This window comes from Vicugna pacos, chromosome 14 (assembly GCF_048564905.1).
Source record: "Vicugna pacos chromosome 14, VicPac4, whole genome shotgun sequence".
Classification (NCBI taxonomy): domain Eukaryota; kingdom Metazoa; phylum Chordata; class Mammalia; order Artiodactyla; family Camelidae; genus Vicugna; species Vicugna pacos.
In genome coordinates this window covers 71,172,298-71,186,956 of record NC_133000.1, presented here as the reverse complement: position 1 = coordinate 71,186,956, position 14,659 = coordinate 71,172,298, and the positions used below count along the sequence as shown (strand labels likewise).

The following is a 14,659-nucleotide window of genomic DNA, read 5'->3' as shown; positions in this document are numbered from 1 at the left end:
AGGATCTTTGACTCCCCTGCCCAGTTCCCTGGCAGTCCCGGTGGTGATAAACACCCCAGAGGCTGGGCTGAAAGTCACATCCAGTGATCAGGGTAATCATGTCTAATAGAAGCTCTGACTCATTTCCCAGGTGCAAGCTGGCAAACTGGGTTTCGGCTGACTCCGGATCGCAGACGCAGGCACTCACTAGCGGGGTGGATTTTGCCAGGGAGAGGAACAAGTGATGTTAGGCTTGGAAACACGGAATCCAAGGATGACTTGAAGGTTAACTGGGAATGACTAAAACCCGGAAGTTCACACGGGGCACAGGAAGAACCCAGGAGCCTGTTCCTCAGTGTGGCTCGGCACTGAGAGCATGTCAGCCAGGTCTTGTCACAGTACTTGAGGGCAAGCATTTCTTTTTTTTTTTTTTTCTTCAATTTTTTTCCTCCATTATTTTTTTTCCTGTTGCTGAAGTTGACACTGAACTAATGGGAATTCAATACAGGTTTCAAAAACAAATTTGGTTGACTAACCTACAACGAGAAAGAATATGAAAAATGCTACATATGGAGGGGAGCATATAGCTCAGTGGTGGAGCATGTGCTTAGCATGCACAAGGTCCTAGGTTCAACCTCCAGTACCTCCATTAAAAAATTAACTAAAATTAAAAAACTTTAAAAATTTAAAAAGAATACATATATATATATATATATATAACTGAATTACTATGCTGCACACCAGAAACTAACACAGCATTGAGAATCAATCATACTTCAATTTTTAAAAATAAGAAAAAAAAAGTAGAGAAATTTGGTTGTCACTTTGCTTCTGTTTCAGCTGGATGAACGCGACGGGGATCTGTCTGCATCGCTGAGAACGGGTGCAGACATTGTCTGTGTGTGAGTCGTGAACTCACAGGAGTCCCAGCATCCCGGCTGGAAGGCCCCGGGGGCGGAGGCTGGGCTGCCCCACGTCCACTCTCCAGCCAGCTTGGTCCTCGTCTGAGAAAGCCCTCACTTGTGCCGTGGCGCTCCAGTGCCCCGCATCAGGCGGGTGGCGTGGGTGAGGGTGGACTTGGCCGCTGGTAAGCCCCCAAGGAAGGGCGGCACCGGGCAGCTGCTTCCGCCTCTGGATAGAGAGCCGCCGGGTCCTTGACTTACGGCTTGCTGTCCGACAGAGGCCGCTGGAACCCAGCTTCTGCCAGTCACTGCCTTGAAGGTATGTGGGCTCTGCGGTTTCAGATGGAAATTTTGAGAACTGGCATGAAAATTCCCAATTTGTAAATGTCAGTAACGTCTAGCTGCTCCCTCCGCGAGGAAAGGGCCTGGCCTCCTGGCGGTGCCAGCCGCCTCTGGAGGGAGGCTCTCTGCTGTTGACCTCTGCCGGCTCCGTGAGGGCTGCTCACGTGCTAGGGGTCTCCCTCAGTCACAGAGAAAAGCATCTTGGGGGAGGGCGATAAAGTCACTGTCAACAGCTGTCTCAACGGTACACGCAAAGTAAGAGATTCTAGCAGCAGAAGCTGAGCAAAGGCCGGGGAGAGCTCCCTTTCCGAATAGCACGGTCCTCGGTCGCTGCAGCTTGACTTTGCCCCGGGGACACGTGTCTGGTCTCTCTCAGCATTGCTCAGTCCTGCACCCAACTGGCACTGGATAAAAAATATTCCATGCCTGCTTCCCTCGCAAGGGAAGTTGCTGCTTAACCACGGAATGAACAGCACATGCAAATCTGTGACTCTCAGGATGGAGCGTTACCCAGCTGTCAAAGGCCAGGTATTTAATTAGTATCCTGAATGCCTAGCTGTTCCCAATATTGAGATGAGCCATAAAATATGAACACAGAGACAACCATTGAGTAGTAATTGGGTTGTTTTTTCTTTCCCAGTATGGCTAACTCCTCTACAGCTACTGCGGGTGCTGACCTGGCTTTCTAGGACCTCCAGACCCGCAAGATGAACGGGGAGGCATAGGAGCAGGTGGCCAGCGTTCCCGGGAAAGGAATCTGACCATGCAGAGGGAGCGCGTCCCGGCCGATGTGTCTTCTCTGTCCTCCGGGGGCCTCTGAAGTGCCCCTGTCCGTCTGAGCCGTGCCGTTCACCTCCCAGACGACAGAGGCTCACCCCCAGACCTTTGAGCTGGACACAGTAGCTTCTTGCTTTAGGGAAACAGGGAAAGAGGTATAGAAATGAGTTGCTTTGGGTCTGATGCTTAAGGTGTGATTACCAGCACAAAACATTGGGTCTTGAGTGACTGAGATACCCTTGTGCTTTTAAATAACTTTGTGTGTGTGTGTGTGTGTGTGTGTGTAAATGTGGGGTTCAAGGCAGGACTCCACTTGCTTGAATCAAACAGTTGGACTACACCCGGGGGCTGCTCACAGTATTTCCTGGCTTAGCACATTAGTCCTGGGCCCCTGGGAATAGCTCACCCCATTCCTGGGCAAAGAAGTGGTTAAGGAACCAAAACCTACCCTCTGGCCTCTTTCCTTGGCTCCTGGTCTTAATTGTATCCCATACAAATTCTGGGAAATAGAAGACAGATACTTCGCTACACATGTGACCTGATGCGTACAGGGGAGGAGAAAGCTTTTCTCCTTTTCCTCCTTGGTTCAATGGCTGATGAAAAAATTAACTGGAGAGAACAACATTTTGAGTAAGGACACAGGCAGGGGAGTTTTCGAAAGACATGAGACTCAAGGAGACAGCCAGGGAGATGGAGGCCTAGATACAACTGAGGCCAAATGCAGGGAAGGGGGTTTGAACTGCCAAGAGGGGGAGGCAAGTTATGAGAAGGTGAGGGAGGAGGTGGGTGGGAAGTCAGTCTTGTCATGCAGATAAGAATCTCCTGGGTGATGAGATGGGTCGCTGGCATAGCGCTCCTCCCGGTGGGAAGACACCAATACCAGTGGGACTTCCCTTCACCGGAGGGGGTGTGGTTCTCTATTTGCAGGCGGTTAGTAGCGGTAAAGAGCTTGTCCCTTGTCTGCTGAGCCAAAGAGGCTGGTACCTTTCATGGGCAATGCCAAGGTCGGGTTGCTTTAGGGATGGAATAGTGTCCTTTTTTTTGATGTTTTGGGGGTAGAAATTTACGTTTGTTTATTTTTATTTATTTATTTTTTAGCGGAGGTACTGGGGCTTGAACCCAGGACCTCCCGCGTGCTAAGCGCGCGCTCTGCCGCTGAGCCCCCCCTCCCCCGGGGCTGGAATGCCGTCCTAACAGGCACCTTCCAATCAGGAAAACTGACCAGTTAAGGTTGACTTTACAACGGAATCCTATCGACGCTTTCGTCCGACACAAAGTCGTTTCATCTTTGGCGCATTTCTTTCTTCCGATGACACCCACGGGCAAAATGAAGACGAATGGGAGGTGGGAGGCAGGGTCTGAGCCCGGGCGCCCGCAGCGGAGGCCGGAAGCCCTCGTGCCCTCCAGCGGGGCCGCTGTCTCCTCGGTCCGCTGCCGTCCAGACGCGGCTGCTGTTTTCGGGGGCGGGGGGGGGGACCTGAAGAGCGATTATGACAGCGCCTGAAGGAGCAGAAGGCTGGTAACCAGCTTTCCTGGGAGGGAGAACTTGCGGGCGGGGAGACCGGGAGACATGCACTTTCTGGATTCTGGCGCTTCGTGAGTTCGTTACCTGTCCTGCAGCTGGGCGACCGAGTGACGAAATGAAAGGCTGCATCAAAACACGCGCAGCCAGAAGCCGACTTACTGTCTCGGCAGGAGAAAGACAGGCGACGTCAGAAACCACGCGCCCCGTCACCACCGGCCTGCGAAGCACTGAGACCCAGGGGACCGGAGAGACTCCCCTCGCACCTTCCCCCGGTAGATGCTCCGCCCCGGCGGCGCCCCCGCGCCCGCGCGCAGGGCGGGGCCCCGCGCCGTGCCCGCCTCCCCGGGGCGGGGCCGCGCGCTCCCGCCCCGCCCCTCGCTGCAGTTAGGCACTGCACTACCGCGAGGTTAAGCGCAGTGAAACAGGCGTGTAAACCGCTGCTCCTATGGACAGCGAAGTTGACTTACACGGAAGGATTTGATATGAGCAAGATTCCCGTTTTTTTCAAGATTTTCTCCCATTGGATACAGATCGGGCCGTTAGAAATGCTAAGGAGGAAATTTCTGAGCTAAGTTATCTGAATTAAATTGCCTCATTGGGGTTAATAAGTTCTTGATCTGACCTCAGGAAATAGAAACAGGAATTAATAGACAATCATTACTTGTTATCTATGTGGGTTAATGCCAGAAATACCATGGCAAGTCCAATTAGTGGAACCATTAGCAAAATCATCAATGTGAGTGAATGTGTATTTACATGTTCTAAGACATTCAGATAAAGTCTTTAAAGTATGGATGATTCATTTGTATAATTCCCTATATTAATCTTTTTTTTTCAATTAACCAGCCACCAGGCACAGTCACAGAAGACAGTAGGATTTTCGCTGTAAAGGCTCACCCTTGCACAGTGAGCACACATTGAGGAAGAGAAGGCTCGCCCAGCAACCTCAGGTGTGGAAGGGTGTCCGTTTCCAGGTGGGAAATCACATTCTTTTCACAGATGAGTGGTGGGGGCAGCTCCACACATCAACTTCTGTCTCCGCTCTTCTGTAACCATTACTCCATTCTCTTTCTCTTTAAAAGACACATTTTTTTCCCTCACATAATTTAATCCCTTCAGTCAAGTTAAGGGAGCGCTTCCATTTTCTTGAAGTAACTTTGTGTTCATTGTGCTTTGAACCATCAAATCGGTTTATGACTTTACTCTCAAAGGGAATTCTTCATCTGATTTATATGTTGCGTTGCTGGAGGTGATGCCTCAGTGTAACCTTCCATGTGTCCTGCAGACATCAGTGCATCAGTGACATGCAAATTTCATGCCAAGATGTTTTTCACATTGGTTTCCCATACATTTGACTTCCCTTTTTCCTAGCCCACTTTTGGATATCACAATTATCTCAATATTAGAAATCACCAGTAACTAATTTTTTTATCCCTTACCAGAGATCTTGCAAGATTTATAAATCTCAAATGATGCCAGGATCTAACGGCGAAGGCAGAACAAGAAAGAAGAAAAACAGAACTACAGCAGCAAAATGATCGTCTTCTTGTCACCAGGACAGGATGTTCTGTGTTACCAAGACGCCTCGGGTCAGAATCTTTACACATTGTGGTGGGTGAAGCTCGGACAGGAGGCCAGAACCCAGGTGCAAAGTCCTTGCTTCCACTTGTGTGGACGAATTAGAAAATAAAATGTGTGTGAAAACTGATGTTTGGTCGGTAAGTTTCTCAGCCCCACCATGGCTGAGAGGCAGGGCTTTGACCAGCCAAAGCTGCCTTTGAGGAACAGCGATACCCTCAGTCTGATTTCCCATTTTGACACATTTGTGAGCCCAGCAGGGTGTGGTGTGAGCACACGCCCCTCCCCTCTAACAACACACCAATCGCAGCATCCTCCAACAACTGTGCCGTGGCACCATCTCTTCCGGGCCACAGAACCAGCCCTTCAGATGGCCCCAGGGTTGACTGGCCTGCAGTATGTCCATCAGGAAAGCAGGAGGGCTGCCTGCTGAATGCAAGGAACCTCTTGCCCTGGTGTGATGACAACCCCTTGTCTCCACCTTAGAAATGTCCCTGGAGCTTAGAAGACTACGTGACAAAATTAGCTATCAGAATGGATTTGAAAGCTTCCTTTTTATAAAACCAATTCATTTAAAGAACTTATTTATGAGCATGTTGATGTTAGCATTCTTTTTTTTTTTTTACTATAATGTCATTTTTAACCTATTGTTAATCCAATCAGCACTAAAGGACATGCCCCGTTCAGCAGGCATTTATGGGTCACTTTGCTCTGTGCCTGGCATTGCAGGAGGCCTTTGAGCAGCAAGCAGGCTGGTGTGAGGGGTGAAGGAAGTGTAATTCAGCTAGTGTGCACATCCTCCTATCCCCTCTCCCTCCCTCCCTCCCTCCTTCTTTCCCTGCCTCCTCTCGTTAACTATCTGCTTAGCAAACACTGCATCTACACCGGTGAGTCTATGAGACGTGCTCTATTTCCTCGAGCTGACAATCTGGCGGAGGAGACAAGTTACAAATAAGTCAACAACATGTTAAAGTGCCCTTTGAGGCTGCCGCACACAAGGAGAATATTGAGCACCAGCAGAATGGCGCTGTGTTCCGCAGGGCAGATGCCGATGGCGCAGGAGCTGGGAGTCATCTTGTGTCCCCTTCACCTTTGTTAGGCGGCCTCAGATCCCTGGGATGCGGGGGCAGCGGCCCAGCACAATGGCTTCTTGGTGTGGCTGAGCTGGCACTTTCTCTTACACATTCTGTTGCTTCAAACAGAAACACTACTATCTTTCTCGCCCCTTTCAGAAGGAAGGTTTTTTTTTTTTAATCTGACCCTCCAAAGCATTCTATTCTGCGCAGATGTTGGTGGCAGGATATTAGAGAGTTCCCTGGCAAGAGAACAAGTCTGTCTTTCTAACAAAAATAAACAAACAGCCAAATGTGCTGGAGAGGCGGGGCTGAAAATAGCTCGAGACAGAGGCTAGCTCACTTTCATTAGAGACCTGGCCATCTCCTCAGGGTGGGGTCAGCACTGCTGCGTGTTGGAATTTAGCTAGAAAGTGGATTCTTCTCTTGAGCTGTCATGGCTTTGAGGGCAGAACAGCTTTTCTCTGGGACACAAGTGTCCTCAGGGGCCCTCAGTGGCCTATCAGCTGTGTGGGACAGAAATGGGCAGGGTTTGAGGAAAAATCCTATATATGAGACGCTGCAAGGTTTTTTTTATTTGGATTGTTTGTCTCCGAATGATGACCTCAGAAACCACACAAACACAGACACCCATCCAGGAGAGATTGTGCAAAAATTATGAAAACGTCTACTAGAAATCAATCAGGCCCTTGCACTTAAATAAGAAAAGAGTAACACACAGAGTTGTGCCTTATTACAAAGCAATGATGAATGTGATTATGTTGTACTGGGCGTGACCCTGGTCTTGACGTAGACTGAGGGAAAGAACAGCCACTGGTGTTTGTCAACCACAGAATTCTCCTCAGTGTTTTCATGTGGATTCTTTCATAACAGGCTTTGATGTGAATTTACACATGTGCTATTGGTGACATAGATCAACAGTTTAAATTCAAATAATTAGAAAGACAGACTGGGCTGAACCTTGTCTTTCTCTCCTCTCCCTTCCCTTAGGACAAGTCAGCACGGAAGAGCAGGATGACCAGGATCGGGGAGGTGGACACTGGGGCACCACTGTCTTGGAACCTAAGGTTTAACATGATCCCTTCAGCCCACACAAAACTGGGATGATAACTTAAAAATAGGGAAGGCATGGTGAGGCTGGCGCCTAAGTCTTCCAAGATTAAAAGAGCTCATTTTATTATATAAGTAACTTATTATATAAGCTTATTATATAACATGACCACTGTAAAAAAAGAAAAATCACACACACACAATACTATAAATTATAAAGAAGGAGAAAAAATCACTAGCAATCTCTCAAGGAAAACCGCTGCTGGCTGATATCACTGCTTGACCTTTGCTTCCAGAATTTTCTTTATGTTTGCATGTTTGGGTTGTGTAATTTTTAAAAGGTTATATTATAACTTTTTAAAAATCTGCCTTATAATTTTTGCCATGCCAATAAATGCAGATCCGTTTCATCACTCTTAGCAAACAGATATTGCACATGTCTATAATAATTTATTTAATTATGCCTCTGTTGACGGTCAGCTCGCTTTCTGATGTCTCTCAGTTACAAGCAACGTTGTGAACGTTCTCACCCGTGTGTTTGTGTATTTGTCCTCTTACTTGTTTGGGTCAATTTCTGCCAGTGGAGTCACTGGGTCAAAAGTTCCTGACATTTGAAATTTGATTCTTGTGACCAGAGGGACTTCAGAGAGACTGACAACCGTTTGGCCCCAGAAGAAGAGCACCCCTTGCTGGTTCCAGGCAGAGGGGAGAGGGGGCATTTGAAGTGAAAGGTGACAGCACCATGGAGAGCTCTTCTGACTCACTGGCCCTTGCGTGCTCAAAAACACCTAAAATTGCTCTGTCTTCAAGACCAGCTTGTCCTAGAGTTGTCGTCGTGGGAAGAAGTCCCCTCTATCCCCCCCCTCCAGTTTTCCACTGATTTCATAATTATTGAGAAAAGACTAAGAAATAAGGAGAAGGTGGAGAAGGGTGGTGTGTGTGTGAGCAGGGGGAGGGTCACAGGAATGACTGAGTTGAAACCAGACACCACAAGGGGAGAAGTCCAGGTGGGGACTGAGGGGGTGGTAACTGGGCAGTGTCGTCTCTGGCAGGTGAGATTTAGCCCGATTTTTGTGGAGTGGAATAATTGCTTATTTCATCTCAAGCAACTTCTCAAAGCATCACTACTTCACTCAGCTCAAAGAATTTGCACTGGAAAAGAGTCTGGAAAGGCTCATATTAGACTTGGCAATTTTATTCTGGAGGGTGGAGTTGGGCAAGGATGAAATACTTCACATTTTGTATTTTTAAAAAGCGTTCTTAGAACTATTTTAGAAATTGTCATGACTTCCATGATTTTTTAATATGTTAAACTAAATATTTGTAGATCAAGTAGGTGGAATTTTAAATGGTGAAATTATTCTAGGTCTACTAATAAATCACAAAGGTAAGGCTGAGCAGGCTGTGTCTGTTTTTCTGTCCTTCAAAGCCATAATAAACCCCAGGATAGAGCAGATATTACATGGAGGCCTCGGGACACAGGGGAGCAAGCAGATGTAGTTCTTAGTCTGTTGAGGAAGGTCAGATGCTGTTCAGCTCACTGCATGTCTCTGAGATTTAGCAAAGGCATGGTGGTTACCGCTAATGTTTCCCGAGCAATGACCACGTGCTGGGCAAGGCTGCTTAAGGCTGTTACGTGTTTCCCCCTTCTTCACTTGTCACAACCACCCTGAGATCTGAGTATTACCACACCGTTCAGGTGAAAAAACTCAGGCAGTGAAAGGTCAAGTAATTTGCAGCGGAAGGTCACATGATACAGTTAATCAAATGTGCAATATTTTGAATTGTAAGACATACCATGATTTTCTGCACTATCAAAAAGCGATGCCTATTAAAAATATAAAATGCCGCAGTTTGAAAGACGGATTTCAGAAATATTAGCGTGTGAAAAAATGTGTATCTGTGCTTGATGACATATTAGAGCTCGCAAATGTTCAGAGCTGTAATGTGAACGCCAGGCTTCCCCTTCCCCAACACAAACCCCTCTGAAGTGACACGACAGACTCTTGACGACTGCTCTACATCGGGGGCACGGTGCTCGTTACCACAGGAGAGCGGAGTAACGTTATTGTGAAGGAAGATACGCTGAGGGGTGGGGCTGGGGGAGCTGGGGACGTGCTCCCACAGGGGCTCATCACCAGCCTAAAAGCTGACTGAAGGAAAGTAAGCCAAGCAGGGAACGTAGCTACCTCTTCTCTGTGAACAGAAGCACTGAGCTCTGGAAGGGAGGGAAGTAGTCCGGGGAGGTGAACCCCCAGAAGTGGCGTGGGGGAGGGGAGAGGCTGAGGACTGGGGGTGCCCCTGGGGTCCCCGGGGAGGACATCGGGGACAGAGCTCAGTGGAACACAGTCAGGATGGGGATCCCATCCTGAGACAATGGAGGTGTTTAAGACCTTGGGGATGGTGCGATCAGACCTGTGCTTGAGGAGAACGGTCACTGTCAGCAAGTGGAGGAGAAGGAGCCCGAGGTGGGGAGGCTGGGATGGGTCTGAGCAGAGGGATGGGGCCCCACAGTGCATTCAGGACACACGGCGCACGGTTCCATGGTCAGCCCAGGGGAGCAGGCGCTGCCTAGTGGGGCGGGTGAGGCTGACTCCAGAGAAGGTCATGGAGCCACCAAAAGAGCCTGAATCAAGGAGCGAGAAGGTCACCTGTTTCCTGGGCTTCTAAGAAGTCAAGTTCATTTGTTTTGGGAGCACAGAGGTTCTTGGTGACTGTGGACCACATGCCCATCCACTAGGCATCCTCTCCCCCTTTTCCAGCAGAACCCACTCCCGTCTCTGTGAACAGTGTCTCCTTCCCCCGGGGAGGCCCTGTGATGAGGTCTGGCCACTGAGTCTCCCTGTGAACAGCTTTGCAGGGACTTTCTCGAGGCCCTATTCGGCTTCTGCCCTTGTCCCACCCCCTTGTTCCTGCCTGGAAGCCAGGTGCACGGCTGACCGTGGAACAAGAACCCTGCAACCGTTCAATGACCCCAGAGGTGAAGGCAACATGCTGAGAAAGGCTAGGCCACCAGACAGAGTCACCCAGGTCCCTGAGGACAGCACGCAGCCCCCGTGTCAGCCCTGGACTTTGTTATACAGAAATAATTCCATAAGCAGCCAGCCGTTCGTTCAAGCCAGTGTTTACTCTGGTTTTCTGCTGTTCTCAGCCCTGCAGCATCCTGAGTGATGCAGTCACCTTAGTGAGACTGGCTCTGCTGTGATGGGGTGAAGCCCCCTGGTAGGCTGAGGGTGAGTGTGGACAGATACGTGCTCGCCAGAAAGAGGGTCGAAGAGAAGTGGCTGTGAGACCTGCGGGGGCCGCGGGAGTGGTGGGAGGTTTTTTTTTTTTAATGAAAGAGACTTGGGAAAATTGAAATGAAGATACAAGGGGTCCAGGAGCGCAGAGGAAGACTTTGGATACACAAGAGAAAACTGTTGATCAGTAATCACGCTCCTTGGTGACTAAGTAGGTGAATGAGTGGGATCCAAAGCACAGGGGAAAGACGAGGCTTTCGGTTCAGCAGGACAGTCCTGTGCAGCAGGAAGGAAGGAGGAGCGTGCGGGCCGTGCTCCCCACAGTCTTTATTAGCAAATGATAAACTATGAATGTCCGTGATGGAAAGGGTGGTGTGAGCATGGCCCCCAGCATCCCGGGTCGGGGGAGAGCCCGGAGTTCCGGCGATTGTCTGGAGGCCATGGAATTACTGCCGTCAGCATGTGAGACAAGCCTGAGCCAACAGGTCGTAGCGCAACCAGAGAAAGGAGAAGGGAATTTCAAAGAAATGTTCATTTCATGATCTAGTTTCTTCAGATTTTCTTCAGATGCCCCATCCCCTAAAACTCAGCCGAAAGACAGTGTTCTTTGCTCCCTGCTTTGCCTCTGACTTCTGAGCACCAGCCCTGCCCCGGTGTTTTAGGCTCTGATTCACTGAGGTCTCGGCTCAGCGCTTCCTCGCTTTGCTGACTTGGCCCCTTGGAGGTGAGCGCGCCCTCCTCCGAGGCCCCTCATCTGGTGCGTGAGGATCAGAATCATCTGGCCGCTCTTGTGTCCCCATCTTTTCCGCCCTTGAATGATCATGACCCGTGCTCCTGTTTCGCCTTTCCCACATGGCCATCCTTTCCCCGCGTCGCTGGGCCCCTGCTCAGAGCGCAATGTGGCGCCAGGTTAGTGCTTCGTTCCCCAGCTGGAGGCACGTGTTTCAGGGGCCGCGCTGGTGGCTGGTGGATGGGAGAGGGAGGAGGGGAGGGCTCACCAAAGATGACGCTTAGGCCTTGAAACAGGGAGACCAGAAGACAGATGGTCACCAGGACAAGGTGGGGAGAACTGGGGCCGACGGTCTGTGGAGGCAAGGCTTCTTTCCAGCGTGGCTGGGCCTGGGAGGACTCTGACCCTAGGCAGCGAGCTGGGTTCTGGCACCACGCTGGACGGCCACAAGCAGGGGCCCGGGACCCCGGCGGACAGAGCGCCTGGCCCCCAGCCGGGCAGCTCGCCCACAAGTCCAGGTGAGGCCACGCCGACCCTCAGCCTCTCCCGGTCTGATGGCCTCACTCCTCCAGCAGAGATGACGGGGCTGGTTGCACAAGCAAGGCTTGGTCCCACACACCGCAGAGAAGGGGAAGGAGAGTGGGTTCTGTAAAAACACTTGTTAAAGCTTAAAATGTGTGGTATGTCAGCTGTCATTATAATGAAAATACCAAAACGCGGTTTCCCGTGAGAAGTACCGTGAGCTCTGAAGCCAGGTGTCAGCTGTCGCGCCTGCCTCACAGGGGCGTTTCCAGGATTGAATAAGTTAATACGTGAGAACGCCTTAAGACGGTGCCTGGCACACGATGGTTGCTTAATCAGTGAGAAAGTGTCTCTTTCTTACTCTTCTGTGAGTCTGTGAATAGGGTGAGAAGGAAGTGCGGAGAGTCATAAAACAAAGCCTTTCTGATCAAACAGGACCCGATCGGGGGCACTTTCCCAAGCGGGGTGTCTGGGGGGCTCTCTGCCGCCTGGCGCGTCCTGGAGCCAGCTTTCCTCGGCGCTCGGGGTCGCCCACTCCCCCCGTGCGGCTCAGGGGACTGCAGCCCCGTGTCTCCCCCCAGAGTCTGAGGAGAGTGTTTTCGTCAGTCCACAAAGAAGGCAGATGGAAGGAGACCTGGGCGTGGCAGGCCATCTCGGTGCTAACTGCTCACATTCCTGGGTCCCTCGGGGAGGAGACAGATCAGAAGAAGCGCCTTCCTTCTTGGGTTCCGATTCTGTTCTCCAGAATCGACGCATCTGATGACGGGTGGATTCCTAGGAAGCCTGGAGGGGCTGCCAGCCACGTGGGTGCAGGTGGAGCGGAGGCTGTCGGAGCCTGGGTGCCAGGGATCCAGGGCCAGCCCGCCCGTCTCCAGAGGACGCGCCTTCGGCAGAGCTCTTCACTTTTTTCTTCACTGAGAGGCTCCTCAGATGTCTTCAAAACCATCATAGTTTAGATGCCAGACTGAAATCTCTGGTGGTGAAACAGTCTCTGTAGGTCAGCTCGGAGTTCGGCTGCCCTCGTGAGCCCTCACCTTCATCAGGAGACTTGGCCAAGGATTGTCCCGCTAAATTTAGCCTTTGAACGAGAGGCCAAGCAAGGTCCTCTGGGGCCAAGTGAGTAAGAGCTGGCAGTGAGCACTTGTTTTGTCCGCTGTGATCTGGAGACGCTTCGGATCCGACGGGCTTCAGAAAGCTCTGCCCTTTCAAATGCCCCGTTCAGCTCCCAGCTGTTCTGCTGCGAGCAGGAGATAAAACAAAAGTAACCTTCACTTTCTGCATCAGAGGATCAATGTTGTTAAAAGAAAAAAAAAAAAGAGAGAGAGAGAGAGAGCGAGAGAGAAGGAGAAAGCAAAGCAAAACAAAACATCTCCAGGCAACGGGTTCTTAAAAAAGAAAACGTCGGCCCTGTTTGCGAGCCCCGTGCCCAGAGCTCCCTGACGGTGGCGATGTCTATGCTCAAGGCTTTGCCGTGTAAAGCGACACACACTGCTGGGATGAACGTCCCATGAATGTGTAGTTAATCGCCCCAGATTCACCACATTTGCAAATCCAAAGCCTGAGCCAGCTGCCTTCCCCAACCTGAGAGTTAATTTTATGTGTCAACACAGGTGGGCCAGAGTGCCCAGATCTTTGGTTAAATAGTATTCTTGATGTTTCCATGAAGGTCTTTTTAAGGTGAGATGACTGCTTGTGTCAAAGTAGACTTGGAGAAAAAAAGAAGTTTCCCCTCTGCAACGTCGGTGGGCCTCGTCTAATCAGTTGAAGGCTTGGATAGGCATAAAGACTCATTTCTCCAGAGAAGGAAGGCTTTTGTCAGCAGTTGGCTCTGGGCTGGAACTGCAACTTGACAGTCCCCTGGGCCTCCAGCCTGCTGGCCCGCCCTGCAGGCTTTGACTCTACAAATTCTCTCTCTGTCTCTATCTCCTTGGGTTTAAGACTGAGTCAGGGTTCTCCAGAACCGTATTCCTGGCGCTGTCCCCCTGGAGGACGCTACCTAATGTACCAGCTGCCCTGGGCTCTGCCTTTCTTTGTTTTAAAGACTCCAGGTAGTATCCTAGGAAGAGTGGCCAAGGTAGATTTAGCAAATCCAAATACAGGAGGCCCACTCAAATTCTAATCTCAGATGGACAAGGAATGCATTCTTAGTCCAGGTGTGCCACTTCCAATACCTGGGGCATACTTAGACTGCAATGCATTTGCCCTGCATCTGACTTCCAAATGGAACCGGCTGTCCCGCGCTGCACCTGGCAAGCTTCCCGGGGAGAGAGGCGGGGAGTGCTCTGCTCCCCCAGGCTCCTTCCTCCAAACTTTGGCTTCCTCAAGGCTGGGAGGAGACCACCACCGTTCTCCTCATCTCCTCAAAGTCCCACTCACTGTCTTCACCCCAGATACATGAAGCCCTGAGAGGCTTCTAGCGCAGATTCCACAAATTACATCCTTTGCAAGACCAGGATCGCTTTCCGTCGCTCACGCCTGTGGACTAGCTGCCACTGCAGCACTGAGTTTGCCAATGCCTTTCCTCTCTGAATAGCCCTTCCCTCTATCACTTTGCCTTCTGGTTCTAGACGTCTGTCTGCCTCAGTTCTGCCCCCACACGGCGGACAGCTCTTTCCTGGGGATGTCAGTGGTGTTCTCTCGGTGTCAAAACAACAATAAAAGAGGAATTAGGACTGAGTTCCATTCCCAGGGGCTATCCCTGCTCATCCTAGGCACTCAGCAAATGTTTGTGGAGGGAAGAGATGAACTGCAGTTTAGTACTGTAGGTAAAATAACCCTAAAATCTCCGGGTGAACGCACCCTGCTTGTGACGACTTGCCTGACGCTCAGCCCGCTCACTGTCGGTCTTCCGAGGAGCACTGCGCCACTCGTGGTGACTGATGGCTGGGATGGTTCACGTCTGTTAGTCTTTCCGTCTTCGAGGCACAGCACGGTTAGAAGGA

The 14,659-nt window shown here is 50.6% G+C and overlaps 2 long non-coding RNA genes across 4 annotated transcripts; one reads left to right on the top strand and one right to left on the bottom strand.

Annotated features, from left to right (window-relative positions):
• Positions 1-1,722: 1,722 nt before the first annotated feature.
• Positions 1,723-3,456, bottom strand: LOC140685573 (uncharacterized). The gene is made up of 2 exons (XR_012058841.1): positions 3,223-3,456; positions 1,723-2,133 (listed from the first exon to the last, which is right to left on the bottom strand). It is a non-coding gene; the product is annotated as an uncharacterized lncRNA (long non-coding RNA).
• Positions 3,457-3,524: 68 nt separating this feature from the next.
• LOC140685572 (uncharacterized) lies at positions 3,525-7,694 on the top strand. 3 transcript variants are annotated; one of them, XR_012058838.1, is made up of 4 exons: positions 4,036-4,261; positions 4,372-4,475; positions 4,968-5,243; positions 7,167-7,694. It is a non-coding gene; the product is annotated as an uncharacterized lncRNA (long non-coding RNA). The 3 variants fall into 3 exon arrangements; XR_012058839.1 differs by having other exon boundaries at positions 4,037-4,261; positions 4,968-5,170; positions 7,167-7,691; XR_012058840.1 differs by lacking the exons at positions 4,036-4,261; positions 7,167-7,694 and adding an exon at positions 3,525-3,797 and having other exon boundaries at positions 4,968-5,233.
• Positions 7,695-14,659: the final 6,965 nt, after the last annotated feature.